Below are 24,226 nucleotides of genomic sequence, written 5' to 3' on the forward strand. Positions count from 1 at the left end.
ACAACTTATTATCAATGCATTAACTATAGAGTCTATAACAACCCTGCCTTACTTTTTACTCGGGTTGAATCTCATGTTCAAATCACAGCAAAAAACATCGATCACGATTAGCCTTCATGGTCACTGGAACACAAATATAGTAGAATCTACAGAGAAGTTCAACTGGAATAGGTATTGGTGCCACTGTATGTAGGCTTGCAGGCAGTAGAAAAGGAGGGGGTCCTCAGTCAAGAACTGCATAAAAAAAATCTACATTGCCCGGCTCGGACCCTGCTGTTCCCCATTCATAAGAGCACATGACTTACATCAGATTCCTAGTGTCTTCAATGTCAACCTACTAAAATCCACGAAAACTTGTGACCGGGTATGAGAATGTGGGCAGGCCTGCAAATGTATCTTGGATGGGGTGATGCAGTAACTGGTTTGTTATTTTTGATCTAGCTATTTGGACCCCTAGCTGGACTACTCTAACCGGCATAACTTCCCCAAGAGATGCAACCACGAAGTGACTAACATAGCCAAGTGAGTAATATCCATACAAGAGGAGTAAATCCATTCCTTTGCCAACACCATTTGGCACTGATGTTTGATTCATTACACCTATTAAGCCCTAGTTGGTTTCGTTCAATTCTGAATGAAGCTCACTGGAGGAGTTCTGTTTATGTCAGCTCCAAGAACCACTTGAAATTGTCAGTTTGATTAATTTGGCAGATTAATGAAATAAATACATCTGAGAGTTGTAGCAGACTACATATTTTGGCACGAACAGTCGAACTCTTATTATCCCGTTACCAATGGTCAGTAAAAAATCCAGCGCGGGTGCAACAACTTGCACCTGATAGTAAGGGAAATAGTTGGATCCAATGATTAGATATATAGAGAGAGAGATAGAGAGATATATCTATCTATCTCACTATCACTCTCTCACACTCTCACTCTCTCACTCTCTCACTCTATCTATCTATCTATCTATATATACACAAATACACACACACCCATATATACACATATATCTATTTAGTTAAGTGTCCCTCACATTAATGTGTAAAATCGTTAGCATGTGTGCTTCACAGATACTAAGTAAGTGGTCTGGCAAACTGTGGTGATGTGTTGCTGGCAGAGCTCTACGAGTATTCTATGATGTCACCCAGAGTGTTGGTAAGCATCCTGCTCTGAGTATTCTCTCAGTGGCAGTTGCTGTTTATGTGCCTTGGATGTGCCAGCTGGGATGGCTCTCTGTACCCTGCAATAAATACTTCTTTTGGGAAACTACTACAGCATCAGCTACAATTCATCTCAGGGGCTACGGAAGACAGGATTTCCCACCCACAGCCATCTTCACTTGCTGATGACCTTCATGAACTGTGTCACAGGTATTCCTTGCCTTTATCATAGGAGTACAGCTGTGAGTAAAAAAGAAAATTCTATTAGCTCCCCACCTAAGGCACTACTGCACCATTGCGCTACTTCGTAGAGAGCTGTGCCCGTTTTATTCATTTTTCATGTGCTTGCCCTGCTCTGTATTGCCAACTGCTGCTGCTTTGCGCTGCCTCAGCTCTGCTTTTATAAAGCCACTGCTCATCAGTTTTCTACTGCTTCTGCCGTGTTTTGATATTAGAGGAATCCTGGAGACATTTTAAGCATTCTTGGTGACTCTTGCTCGTGCGGTTTCCACTGCTATTCCACATGCGCGACCCGTGTGCGCGCACCAGTGTCGTTATGGTTGCTGGGCAACGGCGTCTTCAGGGAGCTGAAGTAAAGACATTTCTTTTCTCAACGAAATCTTTACACGGAGCGCATTACTTGAAGATCTTCTCTTCATGCTTTCAAAGCAGGCTGCTTCCAGCGCATTGCTCGAGCTCTTTCATGAACGCCTTTCAGCTCATTTAATAAACATTCTGTTGCCAAGCTACCAACCCACCAACCCACACTTTATCAAGGCTGTCACATGCACGTTTGGTCATTCTGATCTTCGCGCTGACACACAGCACTTACCATTGTATGTCCACTCCTTTTCAGCGTTCCTCACATCTTAAAGCAAGGACATTTTTCAATCCCAGGAGGCCCTCGCACCTATATCCAGACTACTACTTCCTGCCTTTCTTCCCCATTGGTAGGATAGGATCTGCAATGTAATTCAATTCTGCCATCTAGTGTCCAAGTTAAGGATTAACATTTGATGTGGAATTTTTGAGTGTGTGCATTCACTCCTACATTTGAGAGATATTGCTGTGTTTATCTTCAAGTGCACAAGCTATTTTCTCATTCACCGCTCTCTTGCAGAAGTAGGGAATATGATTTTTTTTTTCTATTTCTTTTCTTCTTTCTCGGTTCTCATTTTTTTTATCTTCTTCTTAACCATTTTTATTCCACAGGTACTCTATTAACATGCAGAGCGTTACTGCACCTGTGCCTTTTTTAGAAGAACCGGGAGATCCACCACTAGAGTGGAAGTTATGTTTTAGATCTTTCAAGGCGTACTTCGGTGCTATAGATGGTCAAAGATTCAGACCTGAGAGGAAAAAGAATCTCATGTATTACCATCTAGGAGTCGAAGGACAAAATGTATTTGACCATCTACCCCCGCATGATCTGCCTGAAGGTGCAGACCCCACGAGTTTGAACAAGCCGTAGCACAATTGCATAAGTACTTTATTAAAATAAAGAACGTCGTAGTGCATAGATACAAGTTTTTTACAAGAATGCAGAAACATGATGAAAACAGACACTTATCACAGCTTTAAAAGTTTAGCTTCAAAATGTGAGTTTGATCATTTTACCTCAACTGGTTAGAGATCAACTTGTTGCTACTGTAAAAAGATACAAGAGAGACTACTTACCTGCAAAGATCCTACTCTAGACAAAGCAGTTGATATTGCTAAAAGTATCGAAAGTTCAATGGATGATGACAAACAGCTTGAAACTGCCCTATCTAACTCTACCCTTTCAGGTGCTGTCTCCTCCAAACATCCAGGTCCTACTCCCAAGCCACCCACTACCATACGCAACAATGCCACTCGTGACTATTAGAAACCCGAACATGCCTAGGGGTGGAAGAAACCTGCAAAATAGACAATCAAATTCTAGAATATTTTGCTATAGGTGTGGTTCATCCCTACATGTTTCAGCTTTCAAAAACTGTCCAGCTATTAACCAGCATTGTGGTCAATGTGGCAAAATGGGGCATTTTTGCAAACATTTGTATGAGTGGCAGTAGAAAAAGTGTAAGGTGTGTCCTCAATGAAACAGATTAATTCTAGGACGACGTCACAAACCAGGAATATGTTGTAGTCGTCAAGCAATGTACTGATAAGCAGCATATGCCGCATGTCCCTGACACTGAAGATGATGTTCTTATCGAAACCAATCACATTCAACTTCTTGTCAATACGGGGCACACATCACTATCGTTTCCCAAGATAAGTATCTCTAGGTTTGGGCTGAAAAGAGCTTATTACCACCTAATGTACTTACAGTAGCCTTTGAGGGCAGCAGAATTGAATTGTTAGGCTATTTCTGGTCTAGCATCAACGTCCTAGGAGTAGCTATCAAAGGTAAAGTATATGCGGCCAAAAGAGGAATTAATGTTCTCTGTCTTCTTCATCAGGCAGAGTTTGGCTTGACCATCGAATCTGATCTGGCTAATCCTGTTTTCATTTACTAAGAAGCAAGTCGCAGCTCTATCACTTCCAAGAAGGATATCAACTCACTGCCTAGTACTCATATGACCAATGTTTGGGAACACACGTTTAGCAAAATATTTGAGGACAGTCTTGGCAAGATCACCAATTTCCCACATTTAATTAAAGTTCAAGAAAATGGCAGTCCGGTCAAACAGGTTACATAACCTCCCATTGAGCATTAGGGGTGGTCTTTCCAAACATTTACAAACATTATGTGGCCATGGTATTATTGAAAAAGTTGAGTCCACTCTCTGGCTTTCTCCTATCGTTTTGGCCAAGAAGAGGTCTGGGGACTTGAGGATGTGTGTGGACTTGAGGAGCTTTAATGAAGCCATCTAGGTTGATGGTTTTCCCCTCCCACGTATTGAAGATCTTATCGCAAAAGTATGGTCCTCTTCATGGTTTACCAAAAAGGACCTTAAGGCCGCCTATCATCAGGTCGAGCTACACCCTGAGTTCCAATATCTCACCGCTTTTGTCACCCCACATGGTGTTTTTCAGTTTTGCCGCCTTCCCTTTGGTCTGGGCTCGGCGGCTGCTGTATTTCAGAGACTCATGACAGAAATGTTTCATCACAACCCTCACGTGGAAGTTTTTCATGAGGACATATTTCTCTTTACCAAGTCTGAACCTGAACATGACTTGATCAAGTTTTTAATATTATAGAGAGCAGAGGAGTTACTCTACAGAAAAGCAAGTGCACCTTTAAAGTAAAGTAGATTGAATATCTAGGTCACATCATCTCCGCAGAAGGCATTAAACCCAGACCAGGTCTAATCAAGAGTATCGTAGAGGCACCCGCTCCTCAGAACAAAGAACAGCTTATGTCTTTTCTCGGCTTTTGTGCTTTTTATGCAAAATTCATGAAGGACTTCACCAAAACCACAGAGTGTTTCAGAGCTCTGCTGAAGAAAGGAGCTACCTACACATGGTCTGAGAAGTGTGAGAAAGGTTTTCAGTCTATCAAGGACCACATTGTCAAAGCTCCTGCTCTGCAAGCTATTATAGAGGGAAGGCAAACTGTTGTTACAGTTGTTGCCTGTGAGTACGGATTAGGTGCTGTTCTATCACAGTATTCTGAAGGAAGAGAGTACACAGTAGGTTGCGCTTCCACAATGCGTTGTCCCGTTGAGCGAAGATATTCTGTCATTGAAAAAGAGCTCTTAGCCTGCGTCTGGAGTGTTGAGAAATTCAAGCCATACTTGTGGGGCAGATCATTTATCCTTAAGACTGACCACCTTTTGGTCGACATCTTGCCTGCAAAAAATGCCAAACGTACCAATGCTCGTTTAGCAAGGTTGTCTACCAAACTTTTAGAATATACATTCAGCGTAAAGTATATTCCCGGTGGAAAGAATACCAGAGCAGACTGTTTATCTAGACTCCCTATTCCTGACACTGAGGAGCAAGAATGGGAGACTGAGGTGGAGGAGTGTTTTGTAGCACATATCCGTCAGGACTGTTTATCTTTTGCAGAAGATGACTGGGTAACAGAGGTTGATAAAGATATTGTACCCAAATAAGTTGTTTCCTTAATCAAGAAAGGCTGGCCCAAAGAGAAATGTATTTCCCTTGAACTGCAGATGTTCCGGAAGGTCAGTGATGAGCTTTCAATGGAGGGCGGAAAAGTGGTTAGAGGCAACAAATTTGTACCTCCCATATGTTATCGAGAAACAATTGTCTTCGCTGCACAGTCAAGTCATCTTGGTGCTAACCATCACCAAGTGGAAAGTTAGAACAGACTTCTGGTGGCCCAGATGGATATTCAGTAAGACAATGTTCACGCTGCAATGCAAGTGACAAAGTTCTAATTTTTGAAGGTGTAACTGGATCTCCTGTTCTCCCTCCTGAGAGTGCCTGGCAAAGGATTGGGATGGATTTTATGAGACCCTTCCATGTTCTTCCTTCCAACTCAAAATATTTTCTAGTTCTCATAGATATATTGTCTAGGTGGGTTGAGGTTGAACCCATTAATACACCAAACTAAGAGTTTTATTAACTGTCTGAATACAATTTTCCTCAGGGAAGGTTATCCTGAGGAAATTCTTACTGACAACGGTGTGCAATTTGTTTCTGAGGAAATTAATTCTTTTCTACGATCCTGTGGCATTAAGCACACTAGAACTCCACTTAACCACCCACAAAGTAATGGCAAGACAAAGATTCAATAGAGTTGTGGTAAAGTGTGTGCAAGCAGTTTTTAGATCAAAATCTTTTTCAAGCTGTGAAAGATTTAATTTTGTCATACCGCACTTCGCCTCATGTCACTACTAATTTCAGTCCTTTCGAACTTATGAGAGGGAGAAAAGCTTCATCACAAGTTTACCCTTTCTGGATGGTGAAATCTTTCCATCAAAGTTGTGACATGAGGTGTATGTGGGTGTCTGCCAACAAAAAATCTACTGAAGCAGGCTCTAAAAATTGTGAAACTTCAGCCAAGAAAGTACCCCACAGACTCAGTGTTGGAGGTTGGGTTAGAATCAAGAACCCTGTTTCTGTAAGAATAGGTCTCTAAATTTTTAGATTCACAACAAATTCTAGATATTCGTAAAAATACTGTCAAATTGTCAAATGGAAACTGTCGGAGCACTTCTCATGTAGCCAAAGATCTGTGTATTCCATCTGAATCTTAAGATTAACAACAAAGTTTTGGGAGGGGATGGAGTCAGGAAGAGCACCAGAGTTCATGAGATTATACCAGACCACGATGTTTACGACATTATGTTTAGTCCGTGTTTATTCACAAAGTTCATGAAACCTTGTACAATTTTTACTGTTTGTTCTTTGGCTCCTTTTTCCTTTCTGTAACCTTCCCTAGTTGATCTTGTGTTTCTTAGATGCTTAGTTATAAAGGGGGGGGGGGGGGGGTGATGTGTTGCTGCAGAGCTCTACGAGTATTCTATGATGTCACCTAGAGTATTGGTAAGCATCCTGCTCTGAGTGTTCTCTCAGTGGCAGTTGCTGTTTATGTGCCTTGGCTGTGCCAGCTGGGACGGCTCTTTGTACCCTGCAATAAATACTTCATTTGGGAAACTAAAACATCATCAGCTATACTTCATTTCACAAATGTATGTGACAAGGGAGCAAAGTATCTGTAGGGAATCACGGTCATCCCGTAATCTTGGTAACATATCAGGAGATCCAGCTCTGAAAAATGTGAATGTGTTAATCAATAAAATAAAAAGATCAAACAAATATATATGGTATACAGACTCAATTTCTGTTAAAGGGAAAAAGAACTTCAGTGTACATAGTCACAGTCCGTCAAAACTAACAGTCCTTCTAAAGTCACAAGTCATACTCGATCATAAGGATTTATTATGCAGCAAAACCGAAGGGTATCCAAACGCTGGCATTAAATGTCAGACTGACTCCAAACACTGAATAACTAACAAGTTTAAACAGACTTTTAAGCCCATTTCGAAAGTGCAGATCTTCAATTTCTGAAGCAGGTCATTCCTCTAAGTATGTCATAATACTTCACAGTAAGCTTTAGATGAAAAATACTTCATTTAGTTTTCTGTAGTCCCAAGACCCTAGGGTACAAGAGCGCTTTACAGTTGCAAATAGTTTTGAAACAAAGAAAAGACAAGTGAACCAGCTATCCCCTTATCCCCAATTATGGGGATAATGGGATAACGTGATAACAAGGGGGTCAATGTGAACAGGTTACATAGGCAATTGAATGGATGTGGTGTCATCAAATAGGTTGAAGGAAAACAAGTGGAAACAAAAGTGAATTTAAGTTCAACAAAGCCATGTAGTAGGTTATACTTTCTAGTCCAGGGTTTTAGATTCAAATTGGTCCACATTCTTGAGTTACGCAAGATTAGATACATCATGGTGACAAGTATTGTTCAAGCGGACATGACTGAAGTTTCTTTCTCAATTCATAGAAAGTGGTTGTCCATATATCTGGGCTAAGAGTCCCATAGTCTGGGGGCATTTCTCGAGAAGAGCCGCTACGATAACCGGAATTCCTTTCAACTTCAGAATTTCGTTGGGTGCCTTCCCAACACCTAAAATGAGTTCCTTTACGAAACAGTTGAGAAGGTTTTTGAGAAATACATTGCAGGTTATACAGAAGAGCTCAAAATTGGCCCTCACATCTACTGAAAGCCAGTTTCAACAAGAATAACCAGAGCAGAGGTAGAGAGAAGTAGGATTGAATTCTTTAGTGGCATGAACCAATCTAGCAGCAAATAGTCACTCTGATGGGTGTCAGGTGAACCTTGGGAATATCTACTTGGGTGGAGGTTCCGTAATCCACTCTTGAAAGATTCCAATATGACTGAAATTATCATCTGGGATGAACGGTCTGATTCCTTTCAATATTTTATGCTGGAGCTGAGCACATTTAGGTGTTTTGTTGCTATGATCATTTAGGGTTAAATATTGGTTGTGAAAAACCTAGTGATTTTGTACACGTTACTTTGATGGACTTGGTGTTCAGGACTGTGATATCTTTGAGCGATTTCTTTATCAGCAGACTGCAGCTTGGGGAGAGATGGACATTCCGGTTTGGTTGAGCTTCAGGCAGATCAGGAGTGGATTATAGTCTAACTTTGATATGGTTTTAATGTCTCAGTGAGGAATTCTTTACGTAAAGCAGAGTACCATCAACATAGAAGGGGTAGCGGATGTTGGATAGGCTTAGAGAGTAGACTAATGGGACAACATGGGTCCTTGGGCACTTCATATTTCAGGGAGGTCTTGGCAGAGAAGCAGCAGCTGATCTTTATTAGTTGGGACCCATTGTCAGGAAAAGACTAGAACAAATTAAGAATCATGCCATTTATGTTCACCTTATCCTTGGAGATGGTCAGAAGAGATTGTAGATTCACGTTGTTTTAGACAACTGACATGGTGAAGAGGCTGGATCCTCTTTTGTGTAGGATAGAATGGATATTGCTCCTGATCTCCAAAGAGCCCTTTTCGGTGCAGCATCTGGGTTGGTCTTGCTGTTAGTTTTACATACGACGGCCTTAAAATAATGCCACTAGGAGTCACACCCACTCTTACAGAAGAATCAGAGGCTATATATTTTCAGCACCCACACGCAAACCCAGAAAGGGGGCAAGTGCCGGTTTTGCTGAAACCACTCTGCCTACAGTGCATACATTAATTCAAAATGTATGAGTGTTTGAGCTTAATAAATTCCAGCTCAGAAACAAGTACAGATAGGAAAATGCTACTTACCAGTATGCATGTGTTCTTGGCATGTAGAGCTGCCGAGTTACAGTAGCATTTTCCGTTCGAGGCATATGAGCTGCAGATTACACACTGTGCATAGATTGTATAGCAGTACCCACTCTTAGCAGCGACCGCCCCTATCTGTTGCAGTAGTTTGAAATAATGTTTTGAGAATAGCCTGGCCCACATTAGCTTGTTGTTTGGTTTGCACATCTACACAATAGTGTTTTGGGAATGTGTGCGGTGTAGACCATGTAGCTGCTCTGCAGATGTCATCTAGGGGAATGTTCCCTAAAAAAAAAAAACATGCCATTGAAGCCCCTATTTTCCTTCTAGAGTGGGCTTTAGGAGGAACAGATAACGTACGTTTAGCTTTGTGGTAACAATTCTGTATGCATTTGACAATCCATCTAGCTATCCCAGATTTTGAAATGGGATTACCTTTGTGTGGTGGTGAGAAAGACACAAAAAGTTGTTTTGTCTTACGAAAGGGTTGTGTTCTCTCGATATTGTATAGAAATGCTCTTTTGACATCTAGGGTATGAAGAGCTCTTTCTGCTACGGTCTGTGGCTGCGAGAAGAAAACTGGCAGTTCCACAGATTGGGCAGGAATTTCGGATTAGTGCGTAGAACGAGCTTATTATGAGGCATTTGCAAGATGGGTTCTTGAATGGTTAGTGCTTGTAGTTCACCAACTCTTCGCAGAGCAGTAATAGCTACTAGGAACACAACCTTCCATGTTAAAAATTGTAGTACACATTTGTAATGGTTCAAAGGGAGGTCCCATTAGCCGTCTGAGAACAAGGTTTAAATTCCACACAGGTGAAGGTGGTACTCTGGGAGGAATTATTCTCTTAAAGCCTTCCATAAAGGCTTTAATAGCAGGCACTCTGAACAGAGATAGATGCTGTCTTTTTTGCCGATATGCTATTACAGCCAGATGCAGTCTAATAGACCTGTAGGCTAAGTTACATCTTTAGAGATGCAGTAAGTATGCTATGATGTGTTGAATAGACACAGCTTGGGGATAAATGTTGTTGTGACAATATATTACAAAGCATTTCCACTTGGCTGCATAACATGCCCTAGTAGTTGGACGTCTAGCTTCTTTAATGACATTCATGCAGTCTGGAGGAAGGTTCAGATATACAAATTCTAGGATTTCAGGAGCCAGATCGCTAGGTTGAGCTGAGCTGGGTCCAGGTGCCTGATCTCTCCAGGGTTCTGTGTTAAAAGGTGTGGAGACGGGTATAATTTTTGGTGTGGTACTACAGACCGTTGTAGCAGTGTGGTGTACCACGGCTTTCTGGCCTACGTTGGAGCAACTAGGATGAGGGTTAGAGAATATTGCTGTAGTTTGCGTACTACTAATGGCATGAGTGGTAGAGGTGGAAAAGCATACCCAAATTTGTTTGACCAGTTCATCCATATCGCATTGCCTTTGGACAGTGGGTGTGGATATCTGGCAGCGAAGATTGGGCATTTGGCGTTTTCGTGGGTGGCAAAGAGGTCTATCTGAGGTTGTCCCCACATCTGAAAGAATGGTTGAAGAACTTGCATATGAAGTTCCTTCTTGTGGGTCTGTTGTGTCTGATGACCTAACAGATCCGCTATGGTATTTTGTACTCCTGGAACATGCTGGCTTAGAAGGAATAGGTTTTGAGGTATAGCCCACCGCCATATGTCCTGTGCTAGTCTAGAGAGTTGCAGGGAGTGTGTTCCACCCTGTTTCTGTATGTAATACATGGCTGTCATGTTGTCCGTGCGGACTAACATAGCTTGGTTTGATACTTGCTTTTGGAAAGCTTTTAGCGCTAGGAATATAGCTAGTAACTCCAGATGATTGATGTGGAGTAGCTTTTGTTACGGTGTCCACCTGCCTTGCATGGTGTGTTGCAGTAGGCGGGCCCCCCAGCCGGAGAGCGATGCGTCCGCTGTCAAGATTATCTGAGGAACTGGCTCTAGGAACGGTCATCCCTTGGAAAGGTTTTTGGTGTTACACCACTGAAGAGAGCGATGAGTCTGACCGTCTACCAACACTAGGTCTGTTAATTGACCTTGAGACTGGTTCCATTGACGCGATAGGCACTCTTGTAGAGGACGCATTTGAAGTCTTGCATGGGGCACTATGAAAATGCAAGAGCCCATCATCCCTATGAGTTGCATGAACACTCGTGCTGGAAGGGAGTGATGTGGATGAAACTTTTTGAGAAGAGTTTGCATGCTGGCTATCCTTACTGTAGTGGGATAAGCTAGCTCTGTTGAGGTGTTTATTGTAGAACCGAGGTACTGTTGTACTTTGGATGGTTGCAGATGAGACTTGGTGTGGTTTATTGTGAACCCCAAGTTGTGGAGCAGTTGGATCGTGGCAGGAGTGTGTTCCACACACTGGTTGTATGAGCTGGCTTTTATGAGCCAGTCGTCGAGGTACGGGAAGACATGGATGTGCTGTCTTCGTAAATGTGCTGCCACTACTGCTAGGCACTTGGTGAATACTCTTGGTACTGTTGTGACTCCGAATGGGAGTACTTTGAATTGATAGTGCTGCCCATCTATTACAAATCTGAGACACTTCCTGTGAGCCTTGTGAATGGGAAAGTATGCGTCCTTGAGCTCTAAAGTAGCAAGGAAGTAGTTTTGTAACAGGAAAGGAAGGACTTGGAGTGTGACCATGGGAAAATGGTCTGACTATATGTATATGTTTAGAGGTCTGAGGTCCAGAATAGGCCTTAGAGAGCAGTCCTTCTTTGGGATGAGAAAATATAGGGAGTAAACCCCCTTGTTTTGTTAATGAAGAGGAACTGGTTCTATTGCACTTTTATCTAACAGATATTACTTCTTGCTTTAACAGTGATGGATGTTTTTGTGACATTGGATGCTGTTTGGGTGGTATGTTTAGGGGGTAGATGTTAGTTCTAGACAGTAACCCGACTGAATAATTTGTCGCACCCACCTGTCTGATGTGATGTTGGTCCAGGCAGGAAGGAATTGCTGCAGTCTTGCGCCCACTGGCGTGAAATGTTGGGGGGGGGGAAGGGGAGTAAAGTCATTGGGTAGGGGTGGAGGCAGAGCGGGAGTTATTGGTTTTGCCTCTGCCTTTGTTGTTGTTACCCCTGTAACCCCCTCTCTGGTAGCCCTTAGTGTATGTGGATTGGCTAGGGGTTTTGTAGGAAGTGGAGGGGCTTTCGGAGGAGTAGCCTCTTGTGTTGCCTCTATATGATGAGCGACGAAAAGAACGTCTGGGAGCTTGCTGCTGCAAGGCTCCCATAGATTTTGCTGTGTCGCTGTCTTTTTTCATTTTCTCTAAAGACACATCGACATTAGGGTCAAATAAATGCGTCTCATCAAATGGCTGATTGAGGATGGAATTTTGTACCTCAGGTTTAAAACCTGAAATACGTAGTCAGGCATGTCTCCGCACTAGGGTACTGGTATTGATTACCCTTGAGGCAGTATCTGCAGCATCTAGGGCACAACAAATGGAAGTATTAGTAATATGTTTACCTTCCTGTATACGTTCGTTGGCCCTATTTTGTATTTGTCTGGTAGGTGTTGCATTATGGACTGTAGTGCATCATAATGTGCTCTGTCATATCTGTCCAGCAACGCTTGGGTATTGGCAATGCGCCAGATATTAGCTGCTTGTGATGCTGTTCTTTTGCCAGGGGCGACATGTAGCTTAGATTCTTTGGTGGTGAGGCCTCACGTGATGTTTACCTTTTTGTATGAGTTCATTGGCCCCATTTTTATATTTGTCTGGTAGATGCTGCATTATGGACACCAGTTCATCATAATGTGCCCTGTCATATCTTGCCAACGCCGCTTGGGTATTGGCAATGCACCAAATGTTAGCTGCCTGTGATGCTATTCGTTTACCGGAGGCATCAAGGAGCTTAGATTCTTTATCTGGTGGTGAGGCCTCACCTGATGTTTGTAAATTAGCAGGTTTACGTGCATTAGACACTACTAAAAAAATCCAGTGGTGCTGGTCCTCTAAGGTAAACTGGGTCTGTAGGGGCAGCTATATTTTTTCTCAATGCGAGGGTTGAGGACCCGAGCCCTGACAGGATCTTTAAAAACCTCCGTTGCCTGCTTGATGCCACCTTTAAGCATTGGCAAAATGGCAGTAGACTTGTCCCAGGACACCCCCGCGCCGCACGGCCACCAGCTGTGTGTGTGCCCCTCGCCCTCTGCTGCCCGCAGCCTCGTTGGGACTGCCTCTCTGCTCCCAGACCCTCCGCAGTATTTCTCGAGCGTGTGTTGCTCCAACTTTGTAAATTCTGTGTTTTAACCTTGTTTTTTTCGTTTAATAACTGCTTGTTTGCCTTTCTGTATTCTGCCACTGCCAGGCTTCATTGCTGTTTCTGTCCCCCTATGCCCGCCCCGCTCCCCACTTCCCGCCGCCGTCCAATCGGCCACGCCCCCTTTTGTTTTGTGCCCTCCCCGCTCCCGCCTCCCAGCTGCTCCTCCCTCCCGCCATAAATGGCGACCGCGCGTACGCGCAGCGGGCGCGCCAAAGGTAAGCCCGTCTGCGCCCGTCCGCGCCTGGACCACGCCCAGCGCCAGAACCACTGGGCCCCCCTGACGCAAGACGACCAGACAGACCTACAACGTCGCCGCCCTCAACGCACTCAATGCCGGCCGGAACCCCGCCTGCTGCCGGGCCGCCCCGAAACGCTTCCAAGGACCCTTCACCTGCACAACCTGCAAGTTTACCTGCCTCCGAACATGCACCGCGCCCGCCAAGCCAAACCCCAGCAGCGACCTCAAGTGCATCCTGCTCAACACCCGCTCCGTCCACAGACACGCCGTCGAACTCTGGAACCTGCTCGACACTACATCACCAGACGTCACCTTCCTCACTGAAACATGGATGAACGGCTCCTCAGCCTCCGAAATCGCCATCGCCATCACGGATGGATACAAGATCATCAGGAAGGACCGCGTCAACCAGACGGGAGGAGGCATCGCCATCGTCCACAAGAACACCATCCGCATCACAACCGACGCCGATGACACCTACACTGCCGCCGAACACCTCCACTTCCAGATCCACACCGACCCAAAGACTACCCTCAGAGGAACCCTCCTCTACAGACCCCCGGGACCACGCACACAATTCAGCGAAGACATCACGGACTTCATCAGCCCACACGCCCTCCCCGCCGCCGACTACATCCTCCTAGGGGACCTCAACTTCCGCCTGGAGAACAACAAGGACCGCAACACCGTCACCCTGCTGGACAACCTCGGACTCAAGCAACTGGTCAACACCTCCACCCACTACGCCGGCCACACGCTCGACCCCGTCTTTTCATCCAGCAAGCACATCGCCTTCAGCCACTCCACTAGACTTTACTGGGCCGACCACAGCTGCGTCCACTTCAGCTTCAGAAAAACCACCACCCACCACCACCCGCAACAGGTTCCTCACAGGAGCTGGAGCAAGATCACTGCCGACCAGCTCACCGCCTCCCTCAGCCAGAACCCACCTGCCAGCACACCGGACCCCAACGAAGCAGCCCGCAACTTCACGCAATGGCTGACCGCCTGCGCCGACGACCTCGCACCACTGAAGAACCCCCCCAGCAAACCCAGAAGCAAGAAGGCCCCCTGGTTCACCGACAAACTCAAGGACTCCAAGAAGACCTGCCGCACCCTCGAGAAAGCCTGGCTCCTCGATCAGACCACTGACAAAAGGACCGCCCTCAAACACGCGACCCGCAAGCACCACCAGCTCATCCGCACCACCAAGACGAAATCACTGAAGGATCGACTGGACAACAACGCCCACGACAGCAAGGAACTCTTCAGCATAGTCAAGGAGTTCTCCAACCCCAGAACCGGCAACAACGACATCACCCCTTCACAAGATCTCTGCGACTCCCTCGCCTCGTTCTTCCACCGCAAGATTGCCGACATCCACACCATCCACGCACCCAACCGTCGAACCAACGCACCCCACTGCCACCCTCCGCACCTGGACCGCAGTGACCACCGAAGACACAGCCCACACGATGAACACCATCCACTCCGGATCTCCGACTGACCCCTGCCCTCACACATCTTCAACAAGGCCGACTCCATCATCGCAGCCCCAACTCCGAGACGTCATCAACACCGCCACCTTCCCGGAGAGCTGGAAGCATGCCGAGCTCAGCGCCCTACTGAAGAAACCAACAGCGGACCCCACCACCCTCAAGAACTTCCGCCCCATCTCGCTCCTCCCTTTTCCTGCCAAAGTCATCGAGAAGATCGCCAACAGACAGCTGGCCGCCTTCCTCGAGACGAATGGATCCCTCGACCTCTCGCAGTCCGGTTTCAGAGCCAACCACAGCACCGAGACCGCCCTCATCGCAGCCACCGACGACATCCGAGCCCTTCGACAACGGGGAAACAGCGGCACTCATCCTCTTGGACCTCTCTGCCGCGTTCGACACTGTCTGCCACCACACCCTAGTCCAGCGCCTCAGCAACACCGGCATCCAAGAGAAGGCACTGAAGTGGATCATCTCGTTCCTAGCTAGAAGAACACAGAGTCCGCCTCCCCACCGTTTCGTTCCGAGGCCACCGAAGTCATCTGCGGCGTCCCGCAAGGATCATCACTCAGCCCCACCCTCTTCAACGTCTACATGAGACCCCTCGCAGCCATCGCACGCCGACACAACCTAAACATCATCTCCTACGCCGACGACACCCAGCTGATCCTCTCCCTCACCAGAGACCCCAACACCGCCAGAACCAGCCTCCACGAAGGGATGAAAGACGTCGCCGAGTGGATGAAGAACAGCCGCTTGAAACTGAACTCAGACAAGACGGAAGTCCTCATCCTTGGACCATCACCCTCCGCCTGGGACGACTCCTGGTGGCCCCCTGCCCTGGGCACCGCTCCCAAGCCAACAGACCACGCACGCAACCTGGGCTTCATCCTGGACTCCTCCCTCTCCATGACCAGACAAGTCAACACCGTCTCCTCTTCATGCTTTCACACACTCCGCATGCTCCGCAAGATCTTCCGATGGATCCCGATCAAAACCAGGAAGGCTGTCACCCAGGCCCTCGTCACCAGCCGGCTGGACTACGGAAACACCCTCTACGCCGGAACCACAGGCAAACTACAGAAAAGACTACAACGCATCCAGAACGCCTCCGCCCGACTCATCCTAGACATCCCTCGACGCAGCCACATCTCCGGCCACCTGAGGAACCTGCACTGGCTCCCCGTCAACAAGAGGATCAGGTTCAGGCTCCTCGCACACAAGTCTCTCCACAACCTGGTCCCCAAGTACCTCAACAACCGCCTGACCTTCCACACGCCAGCTACGATCCGCTAGCCTCGCCCTCGCCGCCGTACCCGCATCCGAAGAGCCACCGCCGGAGGCAGATCCTTCTCCTACCTGGCGGCCAAGACATGGAACTCCCTCCCCATCCACCTTCGGCTGACCCAGGACCACCTCGCCTTCAGGAGACAACTCAAGACCTGGCTGTTCGAGCAGTAGGGGCCCCCTTCCCCCAAGCGCCTTGAGACTCTTCCGGGTGAGTAGCGCGCTATACAAGTGATATGATTGATTGATTGTGTGTTATCAAAAGTGTCTAATAGGAAATCTTCCTCCACAGTATCGGTGTGCAAGTCAACCATATGGCAGCTCTCTGAACTAGTAGGTTAAAACCTATAGTGTCCTCTGGTGGGGAAGGTCTAGAAGGATATACATCGTCTTGTGGGACGTAAGGCACATCAGGGGTGTTACAATCATCCCATGGATTAGGTGATGGAGGGGGGCTATTGGTCTCTGCTGGGTCATGTGCATCCCCACCTGTGTCATCAGAGTCTGTATCCACATCATCATCTGGATTAGTGGATGGTGTCGGTAAATGATGTGGTGGAGGAGGTGTAGGAGGAGGAATAGTATGGGGGGTGGTGGAGAAGGGACCCTTAATGGAGAGGTTGCAATGTCTTCTTTGGAGGAGGAGGAGGTGCCAGCGCCTCTAGTGGTCTCATCTTGGAGCAAAGAGCTAGCTGGCCAGTCTTAGGATCCTTTGCAAGAGTTTTTTGATTAGGATCTGGTGTAAAAAGTTTGTCTGTACAGGGCAGATCCTTCGGCGTCGACGTTTGGTTCCTGTGGTTTTTTCGGCACTGAGTCGGTAGCTGGTCTAGGGTCTTTTGGTTTAGAAGTGTGACTTTCCAAAATGTCTTTTACCGGAACATGTTTTTTCGGTTCTCGGTGTTTCTTTGTCTCCGAAGCGTGTGAATCTGGGCCTTTGGGCGTTTTTTTTACTCGCTCCGAGTGCGGTTTCGGCATCGATGAGCCGCAGGCAGACTTCGGCGCTGTGTGCTTAGGTGTCAGAGCAGCGACGGAGTGGTTGAGGAAGATAGCTTCTTCTTCGGTGTCGGTATAGGATCGGCACCGGGAATAGGATGACTCGAGCCCGAGCCGCCTGAAGGCTTTGTTGCCGGGCCCGAAGGCGGGGTGTGTGAAGCAGTCTCTCGGTGTGCACCTAGGCCCGAAGGTGAGGGGGTGACCGAAGCCTTTTTTGAGGGTGTCGAGGAAGGGTTGGGGTCGACGGTCTTACTTACGACCCGTTGAGCTCGACGCCCGAGTCTTCGGCATCAGAGCAGCTGGCACTCTCTTCGGCGTGCTGGGGTTCTGGCACGTCGATGCCCTCTTCAAAGATGTTATCGGGGAACGAAGCTGACGAGCGAGCCATTGTTCTTTGAGCATGTCGGTCCCGAATAGTCTTCTTGGAGCAGAAAGAGGCACAAGCGGAACAAGTCTTTGGCCTCGTGCTCTGGTGAGAGGCAAAGGTTGCACACCTCATGTAGATCGGTGTGGGGAAACTTCAAACCATGTGGAGGACACTTCTTGAATGGCGTCCTTTCCATGAGCCAGAGAGTAAGGCCTAGGTAGGCCCGAAGGCCTTCGTCGACGACCGAGATCGAAGACTTTGAAGTGGAGAAGAATCGCGTTGATGTGGAGCGCGATCAAAACCGTCGAACTGGGTGAGTATTGCGCGCCGAAGGTAATTCAGTTTCAAACCGAAGCGCAGGAAACACATTCGAGCCTGATGGTGGAAAAAAAACAATCTGAGGATGGAGCCAATGCCCATGCGCAATGTGGTCCAAAGGAGGAGTTACCGATCTCGTGACTTCTGAAGAACTTTTTAAGACTACAACAAACTGCAAACATCCGGGCCCAACACTGGGTGGCGATCTATGCACAGTATGTAGCTGCAGCTCCTATGCCTCCAACACACTGTTCTGTTTCCTGGTAAGTACTTCAGACTCGCCAATTTCAGCAAAAAGATGAACAAGATTTGGTTCTGAGCATGTGCATGGACATAGAAGGCATTCAAGAAACCGCTTCAGGATTATATTCCTACTGGCGCCATGTCAACTTGAAGCTCAGAACTTTTGTATGGCTCAGAAACAAGGCTCAACATCTGGAACATTACCAGTACAAGCTACCGTGAACACATTTCATGGAAACCTATTGAGCTCCCTTACTTCCAGATGGAAAATGCACATATCACAAAGATAATATGCATTGTGCAAATCTCACACAAGCCACAAGCCTGACAGGAGCACAGTCACCACATTTCCTTCAAATAAACGCCCAAATGCCTGGTAAAGGTTCCTGTCTAGCAGTCTTTGCACTAGTTTTCCATTGAGCCCAACAAATCATAAAACACAACCCAACAATGAAAAATAAACTTAAGCAAGGGTGTGAACTGCACAGGAAACCAAACCAAGGAATGCTGCAGGTCATGAACCTAATTTCCTACCTCAGCTGTTGCTTCATATAACACCATAGTTTCCACTAAAGGCCATAATGCCAACAGTATTCACATTAGTTCTTAGCAGGCTGTTCCCTTATGACCAGGAAGAGAAGATATCTTGAAATAAAGAACAGGGCAGTGTGCAACAGGCTTGCAGTATCAGTATTATGGTCATGTTCCAAGTAGAAAACCGTAAATCTGTCCACTCTTTGAAATAAATCTGAAGAGAGCAACAGAAAATAGTGTCAAATTGCACTATTAACCTTAAATTTGCTGCAATCCAACTTCAATCATTTGCAAACATATCTCCCTCCATCCACATCTTTCACATGGAGGTGGACTGGACTGCTGAAAAAAGTGACTGCTGGGAAATGAGACTGGCGTGTAGGTGAAAGAAATAAGGAAACATTACTTGAAAGAGCAAATCTAAGGGCAAGATACAAAGTAGGGAGCCAGAAGCAGTGTAGATTGAAGGTAGAAACGTCAATAGAAATGGATAAGGGAAGGAAGGAAATGAAAGCAAAATTCTTTATAAGCACTGGAAAAACATCAGTCCTGTGATTCTTTAAACAGTAAAGATAAAGGTGTAAACACCAATAACCACAATTCGAAATTGAAAACAGAAAAGCCTATTTCTATTCAAAAGCAACCAAGGTGTCTAGGTGCATTAAAACGGTTGTCAGGTCCTCATGTGAACACTCAATATGCCTTTCAGGTGTTAAACTAGAAAGCTGCTCTCAAATTAGATCATGGACTGGAAAATACAACATTACTGTTCAGTGGCAAAAAAGTAAGCAGGGTTCTGCCAATAGGTTCACAAACTACCCTCTGCTGGAATCTGGAAGGGCTTCTTTACAGAGTACCCCATCAATGTTTTACAGTCAGGGATTTTACCTACTGAGAAGTATGATTTACAATCAACAATAGCTGGGACTAAAACTTTTAATAAGATCTTTAATTCGCTGTGATGAACAACGGTCTACTGAACACTAATACTCATGCAACGGACCATTTCCTGAACCTCTTCAACAGTTCTTCTGGACAGGGATTCATTTGACTTAAGTATTTAGCTAAAGTATTGATAGTTGTCGAAATTAGGGTATATGACTAATTCTGTATGATTACAGAGCTTCCGCCCTGAGAATTTTTGTGCCAGCCAAATGCATTCTGGGTGTTGTCTTAATTTGCTTCTATTGACCTACTGACACAACCAGAGTGATTGTATGAGAAAAGTCAGAACTGGAATAATGACATGAACAGAGAGGGTCACCCTAGATGGAACTGGTTATGCGGTCACCGTGCAAGCATAGGCGACTTGGGTTCCTATTTTATCAGCTGGAGTGGTCTGCTTCTACTATCCTTGGGCCAAACCCACTATTAAACCAATAAGAACACCTATTAAGCACTTGACCCTCAGGGCAGTGAAGCGCAGACATTCAATGCTTACTCATGGAGATGGTGTGGGGTTACAGGCTCCGACATCAGCAAAACACTCTCATAAGGAATACTTCATTCTACTTCACAACTTCCAAATACTACACATACAGCCACAAAGACTGAGCTAGCTACATAGTTCACAGGACAATCAGCAGCAGCTAATGTTACTTCACAGTGCTGATGGTATAAGCATACTGCATTCCTCTGCATAGATTGGAACATCTCCCAGTAACTTCCTGCTTACTCCTAAGATGCCAGTGTGCAGCCTGGAACACACAGTCCACTGCCAGCACTCATCTCTAGATTGGGTCCTTCCCACTGTGACTTTACACCCCATAAGGTATACTTCAGAAGTGAGATCGCAGGTGACAAAGGTTGGCTTGTGCAGCCGATCACTGCTCAGGTGCATATTTTACTTGGGTAAGTGAACAGCGACTAGCACCAGTAGGATATTAAATATAATACGGTCACCCTGTGCCCCTCAGAACCTGGGTATACAGTTATTAACCACAAAGAGTTCCATTAGCTAGCACAAATCCTCCGCAAGAATTGTGAATGATGTTGAACATTCAATATCAGTAACCGGGTCAAAAAACGATCCCTTTGGAAAAAACGAAAAAGGGGAGTGAATTTGCATTAAAAACAATGAGTAAACATGTGTCGGCTTTTTTATGAAGACATATTTAAAGAACATAAACCATAGTCATACCTCAAAGTACTTTCTAATTTGGGTTATTTATAGTAATATCAAACCTTACATCTACCAAAACAATTTAGCTTACTTTTGTTTTTTCAATAGGCAGCCTATAACCTACACAAAACAAACAATGAATCAAAATTAATTAATTGGGGGCGTGGCTTAGTAACAGAAGACTGGACGCTTGGTAGCAGAAGGCTGGACGCTTGAGCAGAGTGCTCCGTGCCGGCCAGCCAAATTATCCTGCCTTGTCGGGGACAGCTGTGGGTCCCTGGGTTATGGCCTGATCGGCCAATCAAGGCTGACGCGCCACATGCAAACCATATAGTCTTGCTTGGTTTACCTGCGGTCACTGCCACACTCCCTTTAGGTCCTTACATTACTTCTTTGGGACCTTTACTTGCTGATGTAGTCCTATCTGCGGTTTGGGCAGATAGACGTGGCCCGACCGTTCTGGGGTTGGGGAGTGGTCCTATGGGGATTTTTTATTGTTGCTTTTTTCGTGTTTTGAGTGCAGAGGGAGGTGGATGGGTATGACTGGGAGAACTAATGGCTGGGAGGGCAGCAGGAACCGATGAGGGGGGTAACCAGTCTGTATGTGGTCTACACAATACACAAAAGTTCATAACGTGGAACATTAGAGGTATGGGGTCTATGTGTAAGCGATACAAGGTGTATGTAAGATACAAGGTGTATGCATACTTAAAGAGGAGGGACGTTCATATAGCCCACCTGCAGGAGACCCACCTGATTAGTAGTGAAGTTGAAAAACTGCATAGGAGATGGAGGGGTAGGATACACGCCATTACCTTCTCATTGTATGCCAGAGGGCTGTTGTTAAGGGTGAGAACAGGGGTGCCATACGACCACTTCAGTACCTAGATGGACAGTGAGGGCAGGTACGCCCTGGTAACCGGGAGTCTGGCAGGGAGGGAGGTAATGCTGGGCAGTGTGTCTGCACCAAACAGTGCAGGTGGTGTTCCTTAATGCCCTTTCAGCTCAGATAGCCTACTGCGCAGGGGGGGTATTCTGTGATCGGGGGAGACTAATTGCGTTGCAGACATCACAGCAGACCGCTCACATCCACCTCTCCCAGGAGCACAGGCCCACCGCGTAGCAGCAGGGATTAGGGCTGGATAGAACACTGGGACGTTGATATCTGGAGGGTGCAACACGCGACAGAGAATACTTCTACTTCTCCTCAATGCACCAGGTTCACACTAGGCTGGACACCTTTCTGTGCACGACAGACTTTAGCGCCTCTGTTACATATACAGAATACCAGGGGAGGACCCTCTGGGACCATAGTCCTCAATTAATGAAATATCAACCCCTAGGGAGACGTCCCCAGATACCACTGTGGAGCTTGAACCCTTTAATGTTGGAGGATGCGCCCTTCCAAGAGTCCTTGAGAGCACTTAGACACGTTTTTCCAGATGAATGGCAACTCAGCATCCTCGGTGTTGGAGGAGTGGGAAGTATTTGAAGTGGTGGTGAGGGGGCACTGCCTGGGCTAGTCGATTGGCTCACAGCAGGAAATCAGGCAAGATCTTTTGGATCTGAAGTCCAAGATCCGATAACTAGACAATATCCAGGGGCGTGACGTCGCTAATGCAGGGGGCCATGCGAGCTATAGTGACATTGGAAAGGCTGAGATGCCACAGCTATAGGGAATACCTAGACAAAGTACAGAGGGAGGAAGGGAAGGCTGGTCGCCTGTTGGTGTGGCTAATGAAACCTGAGTGTAGAGGATCACCAATCACGCAAACCCAGACGGACACCGGAGAACAGGTATATGACCCTGATGCCATCAATGATCTGTTTCGCACATACTACGAGCAGTTGTATTTTGCACCAGCATTGGCTTCTCACTTCAGTATCAGGGACTTTTTTGAAACGCTCCCACTCCGGGCGCTAGATGAACAAGTGCAAAAGGACCTAGGGGGCCCGGTGACCCTGTGTGAAGTCTGGGTAGCCATTGCAGATACGGCAACTGGGAAAACACCGGGACCGGATGGCCTCCTGGCAGAATTTTACGCAAGATACGTGGACTAATTGGCACTATGACTAGTGACCATGTACACAGACTCTTTACACCTCAGGGGCCTTCCTGAATCCACTCAGAGTGCACTGGTGATCCCCCCCCCTCCCCAAAACCATAGAGACCAGTGCACCAGTATAGACCACTAACTATGCTAAACCTAGACTTAAAGATTCTTAGCAAAATATTGGCGCTCAGATTTCTTCAACACATGCACACCATCATACACGCAGACCAAAATGGTTTCAACCCTTCCCGCAACACATCCTATAATTTACATAGGCTGTTCTTGATCCTTTTCCTGACGTAACTAAATCTTTGCCCTCAGCAGCTGTACTGTCGGTCAAATTGGAGAAGGCCTTCGATGAAGTCGGCTGGGACTACATTTTTTAGGAAATTATACGGCTGGGCCTAGGGGAGGGTTAGGTGAAATGGGTACAACTTCTTCATTCATCCCCACGGCAAGAGTTCGGACGGGGAAGACTGTGTCCTCCTGTTACCCTATACTGCGAGGAACCAGGCAAGGGTGTCCTCTCTCGCCTTTGTTTGCCCTGGCGATTGAACCCCTGGCGTTGCGGATTCGGAAGGGCGGGGAGGGAATGGGTCTTAGGCTGCATGGACGGTTACACACTATCTCCCTATATGCTGACGTCTTACTGTCTTATTGGGGAACAAATGTGAGTGGTTCTGCAGCTCCCTTTACGCTCTGGGAGCGTTTTGAAATCCTATTGGGCCTGCGGGTCAATAAGAGGAAAACGTACTTATTTCGGCTAGCGACCGATGCTCCCGGCTGACATTAACTGGGACCCACATTCATTTAAATACCTAGACATACAAGTCTTTCACACCATGGAAGATATGAAAGAAGGGAATTTGGGCAAGGTGCTGCGTTCTCTCCGAACCTGTGTCTTTCTGGCACACTTTGCAGCTGCAGCATTCAATGGACACCGCACTTTGATTATTTCAAGTTCCAACTCCCCATGGTCAGAGGGAGCTTACACATTGGCACCCAGAAGCATTTTTTAAACTAAACGCAAACCACCAAGAAGAAAGTCTACTTCAGTATACTACGGCGTGCCGCACACCACGCATCACACTTTGCAGCTGCCCATTCTCACACGGGTTTCCTTGACTAAGATGGTCATGCTGCCTCGGTTACTATATTTCTTTGTGAATTTACCGACCCTGAGGATGGTACAGACCATTGAAATCCTTAGTGTGAGATCTGACATGGGGAGATGTTAAATGAAGAGTATCTCTGAAGACGTTACAGTAGCCCATAACAGAAGGTGGCCTGGAAGAACCAGATTTCAAGCTGCATAAGCTAGCAGCCCAGTTGCAAAGGTGGTGAATACAGAGGGAACTTGACTGATGGAGCCAAAAAATAACCCTGACGTAGTT

The 24,226-nt window shown here is 46.4% G+C and overlaps 1 protein-coding gene across 1 annotated transcript in view; it reads right to left on the minus strand.

Moving 5' to 3' along the window:
• IGF2BP3 (insulin like growth factor 2 mRNA binding protein 3) overlaps positions 1–24,226 on the minus strand; it is a 1,020,294-nt gene that overhangs the window by 687,442 nt on the left and 308,626 nt on the right. The window lies entirely within an intron of this gene.

The sequence above is a fragment of the Lissotriton helveticus genome, chromosome 10, assembly GCF_964261635.1.
Source record: "Lissotriton helveticus chromosome 10, aLisHel1.1, whole genome shotgun sequence".
In the NCBI taxonomy this organism is placed as follows: domain Eukaryota; kingdom Metazoa; phylum Chordata; class Amphibia; order Caudata; family Salamandridae; genus Lissotriton; species Lissotriton helveticus.